Raw genomic sequence first — 6,748 nt, 5'->3', positions numbered from 1 at the left:
TTGGGGCAGGGATTGTCTCTTGGTTCTCACTTTGTGTCTGTGCAGCGCCCGCATGACGGGCCCTGATCTTGTCAAGTGTGTCTGAGCGCACCTGGCACGATGGACCCTCATCTCAGTCCCGACCATGTGTCTGTGCACGCCCGGCGCGACAGAACCCTCATCTCGGTCACTTGTGTCTGTGCAGCGATCGGCACGACGGGACCCTCATCTTGGTCACTGTGTGTCTGGGCGGCGCCCGGCATGACGGACCTTCATCTCGGTCACCGTGTGTCTGTGCAGCGCCCAGCGCGACGGGGCCCTCATCTCGTCACTGTGTGTCTGGGCGCGCCTGGCATTACGACCTCATCTCGGTCACTGTGTGTCTGGGCGGTGCCCCGCGCAACGGAGCCCTGATCTTGGTTCCTGTGTGTCTGGGCAGCGCCCGGCATGACGGACCCTCATCTCGGTCACTGTGTGTCTGGGCAGCATCGGCACGACGGCCGCTCATCTCGGTCCTGTGTGTCTGGCGGCGCCTGGCATGACGGGACCCTCATCTCGGTCACCTTGTGTCTGTGCAGCGCCCAGCGCGACGGGGCCCTCATCTCGGTCCTGTGTGTCTGGGCTGGCGCGCCCGGCTGACGGACCCTCATCTCGTCCCGTGTGTCTGTGCAGCGATCGCACGCGGGACCCTCATCTCGGTCACTGTGTGTCTGGAGCGCCCGGCGCAACGGGGCCCTCTCTTGGTTCCTGTGTGTCTGGGCAGCGCCCGCCGACGGAACCCTCATCTCGGTCACCGTGTGTCCTGGGCAGCGCCGGCCCGATGGGACCCTGATCTCGGTCACTGTGTGTCTGGGCAGCGCCCGCACATGTTTTCCATCTCCAAGCTCTGTTGAGTCCATATCACCAACACAATAATCCTATAACGTGCTGATCCCGATCTCATGCTACTATTACAGCTGTGGTCACTCATCTGGGCCAGGTCTCCTCCCATTTACACCAGGGTTAATGGGCATGACTCCGCATCTGCCCTACTCTCACTGCCTTGCTGCTCTGCATGCACGCCCTGCAGGGCACGGAGCAGGGCTGGTAAGGGGGATGGCTGGTGGCCAGTAGAGATTTAAAGCAGCGCCAGTCGCATTTTGACAGCATATCAAGGTGCCTGGCAGGGGGTGACTGCATCCAGCACCACAATACCAGGAGGGGAGAGGCCACCCCCAAGGCAGGGCAGCCCTGGGCGGGGTGCTGAGGCAGAAGCTGGTGCTGGGGGCACAGAGGGGGCAATCTGTGTCTGTCCCAGGGGAATTCGAGCTGGAAATGCCTGCTCCATCATACAGCAGGGAGGCAGCGTGTCAGGGGCTAGAGCTGGGGGCACCGGAAGTCAGGACCCTGGGTTCCAGCCTAGGCCTGGAGGAGAGTGGGGCCTAGCGGTTAGAGGAAAGGCCTGCCTGGGATCTGCCCTGGCTCGGACTCTAATGTAGACGGTTCACCCGGCAGTGGTGGATCATTTCAGCGGCTGGATTCCTAGCCGAAGCGTGGGGTGGTGCTGTGGGGAGGGGGGGGGGGCAGGGCGAGGTTGGCTAAGAGCACAGCCGTTCTCCTCTGTATCCCTTTGGCATCGAGAGCCCCTCCCCAGAGCTGTGGCCACCTCTGTACAGCCCTGAGCGCAGCAGGCCCGATCCCCACCCAGCTCGCCAGGGGCCTGATCTGCCTCATGGCTCTCCCTAGCCCAGCAGGTGTCCCGCGAGGCAAGGGTTAACCCCAAGCAGCCGGCCCGCTTGCCAGCAATGAGCCCTTTTCAGTTTGCTCAGCCCTGCATGACCCAGCCTCTTGGGAAAGCCATGACCTTGGCTGTTCTTTTCTCTTCTCTCCTCCTGTCCTTTCGGGACCCGCTCCCACCCATGGACACAGCCCCCGCCCCGAGTTAGCAAACCAAAGAGCTTTATCCGGCTGTTGGGCTAGGGAAGGGGGCCAAGGCTTCTGTTTACTTGCCATTAATAAACAGGCGGGGGAGGGGGCTGTGTGGGGGAGGGGGATGCAGGAGTTAAAATTAGGGGGAGATCGGGGGACCCCGCTGCAGGGGAGACAAAGCTCCCCTGAAATGCTCCCCCTTGCTCTGGGGAATGGACATTTCTTTCCAAGTCAATTTCGTGCTGGTGAAACTGAGGTTCGTCTGGTTCCCATCTGATGGAGTGCGGAGGGGCAGAGTCTGACAGTTCCCCCACGTCACGAGTTTGTTGGTCTCCTTCCACTCCCTCGCGTCGCCTACCACAACCATCCTGAGGAGGGCCACAAGCCTGAACTCTCTACCCAGGACTGGCCCAGACGCACCTAAGGAGAAGCTGGCTCAAAGCCAGACTTTGATCTCAGCCACACAGGGGCAATGAGGGAGGTTGGGAACTAGGGTCAAGTTTGCCATTCCGGCCCCGTCTGCCCCTTGAGTTGCCATCAATAATAAATAATTTGCTTTATAGCAAACTCAACCAGCAGAGTGAGAGACAGTCCCTGCCCCAAGGAGCGTCGACAGGCAAGGGTGGGAGGGGGAAAACCGAGGCACGGAGCGGGGACATGACTCACCCACAGGCACTACGTCCAGGTGTCCGACATCCCTCCAGCAGCTGAAACCACAAGGTCGGCCTTTCCCTAGAGAGACAAACGGGTTGATGGGAGCATTGATCAAGCCCTATGCGCTGACAAAAAGGCTGTTTGAGACCCGGCCTATTAGGGGCTCCACAGGCCTGCCTTTGCCCAGCAGTTGACAATAGATGCCCCCCGCAGCCCCCTGAATCCCTTCCAAGCATCCCCCCTTGGGTACCCAGCCCCGATCACGGGATCCCCCACAGAAAGCCCAGCTCCTGGTCCCAAAGGAGCCATGTTCCCCAGTACCACCAGTGCCACCCTTAGCCCAGCGCTCCTGCATCACGCACGGTGCTGAGGTCAATCCCATAAGGACATTTCTGTTCAGGACGACTAGAGATCCAGCCAGGAACACCAGTGAGTGATGGGAACAAATGGTGAGATACAAAGCAAAAGCGTGAAAGGTGAATTAGGGCTGACGCTTAGCACTAGTTCCCTTTCCCGACGCTAAAGTCACCCCCAATTCTCACCCCAATGTTCAGTCTTTCACAGCGTTTGCTGGCCCCCAGGAGCCAGGACCCTGTCTTTCAGGTCCCTCCACCCTGCACTGTACGGGATCAGTCTCTCGTCTTTATTGTTTGCCGGGTGCTTTGTAGCCCTGTTGGTCCCAGGGTATTAGAGAAGTTAGTTGGGGGAGGGAATCCCTTTGATTGGACCAGCTTTTTGGACACCAGAAATCATGGAGTGGGTCTGTGGCTCATAACAACAGTCGATAACCCACTAACCCCCCTTTGTCCTACGATTAGTGAAGTGTTAACTGCCCCTTTCTCCTGGCATGGTCCCTTGCAACACATGTTAACTGCTTACGCTAAACAATCGGTTCCACCTGTTATTCGGCTGTGCCGCCCCAAGCCTCTTTTCCCACCCTGGAGAAAAGCACGAAAGCCGGTCCCTCTCATCGCGAGAGCTTGGGCCAGTAAAAGATATTCCCTCCCCTGACCTGATCTCTTTCGTCTTTATTCACAGCCGGAGCAATCCCCTTCCTGTCCTTTCCTCCCTTTTCACTTCCAAGCGGTTGCCATGTTCATAGTCTGTCTTTGATGGTTTTCCCTTAACTTTTCTGGGCCGTTGCAATGGTGGACAGTCGAGCAATTCATTCTGTAACGGGCTAGCCAGCGAGGGGGCAGACAATTCCCTCCCGCTCGCCTGGGCCATACCCGAGACCTATGATCCCCTGGTAAACACACTTTCATTTCCCAGGGCATAATTTCCCATACAGTTACGTTACTCCTTAAATATCACCCGTATGCACATCTTACAATGACTATGAGCAGGGGCCCTACCAAATTCACAGACCATTTTGGTCAATTTCACAGTCACCAGATTTTTAAAATCGTAAATTTCATGATTTCAGCTATTTCAATCTGAAATCTCCCAGCCTTGTAATTGGATAAAAGCATACAAAAGGCCAGATTTCACAATCCGTGATGCATTTTTCATGGCCAGGAATTTGGTAGGGCCCTAACTATGAGTGAGGGTGAGTTACCGGCTTCCAGCTGAGACCCCACTTGCTACCCTGTGTGCATGAATAGCGTGAAAGCTGCGTATTAGGTTTAGTGAGTTTGTCAGGTCTGAGTTGCCAGTTGGCCCCTATGGTCTCTGCATCACAGGGGCCCACTGCCACGGTCGCCCCAGTGAATTCTGGGGCATCCAGCCATACTGCCCAGTGCCAATGCTGAAAGCAGGGGATTCTGGGTAATGTCCTACTGCGAGGCGTTGCATTGTAGGAAGGGGAACCCAGCAGGAGCCCAGCAACAAGAGCTCCACGGCGATGTCAGTGACACGGTAACAGCGGGGTCAGGGGCTGTGAGTGGCATTCAGACTGGGGAATGCTACTAGAAAGTTGCCGGGGTGCGGGATTCGCTGGCTCGGGGGTGGGGGTGGGGGTGGGGGCAGGGAATGGGACACGGGGCCTTTCCCCTCTGGGGTGCCAGCTCCTATCCAGCCCCAGGGCAAGGGACTGGCTGGCGGGGAATGGGACACGGGGCCTTTCCCCTCTAGGGGTGCCAGCTCCGATCCGGCCCCACGGCGGGGGACTGGCTGGTGGGGAATGGGACACGGGGCCTTTCCCCTCTAGGGGTGCCAGCTCCGATCCGGCCCCAGGGCGGGGGACTGGCTGGTGGAGAATAGGATATGGGGCCTTTCCCCTCTAGGGGTGCCAGCTCCGATCCGGCCCCAGGGCGGGGGACTGGCTGGTGGGGAATGGGACACGGGGCCTTTCCCCTCTAGGGGTGCCAGCTCCGATCTGGCCCCAGGGCAGGGGACTGGCTGGCGGGGAATAGGATATGGGGGCCTTTCCCCTCTAGGGGTGCCAGCTCCGATCTGGCCCCAGGGCAGGGGACTGGCTGGTGGGGAATAGGATATGGGGCCTTTCCCCTCTAGGGGTGCCAGCTCCGATCCAGCCCCAGGGCGGGGGACTGGCTGGTGGGGAATAGGATATGGGGCCTTTCCCCTCTAGGGGTGCCAGCTCCGATCCAGCCCCAGGGCGGGGGACTGGCTGGTGGGGAATGGGACACGGGGCCTTTCCCCTCTAGGGATGCCAGCTCCGATCCGGCCCCAGGGCGGGGGACTGGCTGGCGGGGAATGGGATATGGGGCCTTTCCCCTCTAGGGATGCCAGCTCCGATCCAGCCCCAGGGCGGGGGACTGGCTGGTGGGGAATGGGACACGGGGCCTTTCCCCTCTAGGGATGCCAGCTCCGATCCGGCCCCAGGGCAGGGGACTGGCTGGTGGGGAATGGGACACGGGGCCTTTCCCCTCTAGGGGTGCCAGCTCCGATCCGGCCCCAGGGCGGGGGACTGGCTGGTGGGGAATGGGACACGGGGCCTTTCCCCTCTAGGGGTGCCAGCTCCGATCCAGCCCCAGGGCGGGGGACTGGCTGTCGGGGAATAGAATATGGGGCCTTTCCCCTCTAGGGGTGCCAGCTCCGATCCGGCCCCAGGGCGGGGGACTGGCTGGTGGGGAATGGGACACGGGGCCTTTCCCCTCTAGGGGTGCCAGCTCCGATCCGGCCCCAGGGCAGGGGACTGGCTGGTGGGGAATGGGATATGGGGCCTTTCCCCTCTAGGGGTGCCAGCTCCGATCCGGCCCCAGGGCAAGGGACTGGCTGGTGGGGAATGGGATATGGGGACTTTCCCCTCTAGGGGTGCCAGCTCCGATCCGGCCCCAGGGCGGGGGACTGGCTGGCGGGGAATGGGATGTGGGGACTTTCCCCTCTAGGGGTGCCAGCTCAGCCCTTGGGCGGGGGACTGGCTGGCGGGGAATAAGATATGGGGCCTTTCCCCTCTTGGGGTGCCAACTCCGATCCGGCCCCAGGGCAGGGGACTGGCTGGCGGGGAAAGCAATATGGGGACTTTCCCCTCTAGGGGTGCCAGCTCGGCCCTAGGGCGGGGGACTGGCTGGTGGGGAATGGGTTATGGGGACTTTCCCCTCTAGGGGTGCCAGCTCCGATCCAGCCCCAGGGCAAGGGACTGGCTGGCGGGGAATGGGATGTGGGGACTTTCCCCTCTAGGGGTGCCAGCTCCGATCCGGCCCCAGGGCGGGGGACTGGCTGGTGGGGAATGGGACACGGGGCCTTTCCCCTCTAGGGGTGCCAGCTCCGATCCAGCCCCAGGGCGGGGGACTGGCTGTCGGGGAATAGAATATGGGGCCTTTCCCCTCTAGGGTGCCAGCTCCGATCCGGCCCCAGGGCGGGGGACTGGCTGGCGGGGAATGGGATATGGGGCCTTTCCCCTCTAGGGGTGCCAGCTCCGATCCGGCCCCAGGGCAGGGGACTGGCTGGTGGGGAATGGGATATGGGGCCTTTCCCCTCTAGGGGTGCCAGCTCCGATCCAGCCCCAGGGCGGGGGACTGGCTGGCGGGGAATGGGATATGGGGCCTTTCCCTTCTAGGGGTGCCAGCTCCGATCCAGCCCCAGGGCAAGGGACTGGCTGGCGGGGAATGGGATGTGGGGACTTTCCCCTCTAGGGGTGCCAGCTCGGCCCTAGGGCGGGGGACTGGCTGGCGGGGAATAAGATATGGGGCCTTTCCCTTCTAGGGGTGCCAGCTAGGTTTTAGGGCGGGGGACTGGCTGGCGGGCAATGGGATGTGGGGCCTTTCCCCTCTAGGGGGCTCCGGCTCTGATCCGGCCCAGGGTG

This window comes from Chelonia mydas, chromosome 23 (genome assembly GCF_015237465.2).
Source record: "Chelonia mydas isolate rCheMyd1 chromosome 23, rCheMyd1.pri.v2, whole genome shotgun sequence".
Lineage (NCBI taxonomy): Eukaryota > Metazoa > Chordata > Testudines > Cheloniidae > Chelonia > Chelonia mydas.
This window is presented reverse-complemented; position numbering follows the sequence as displayed.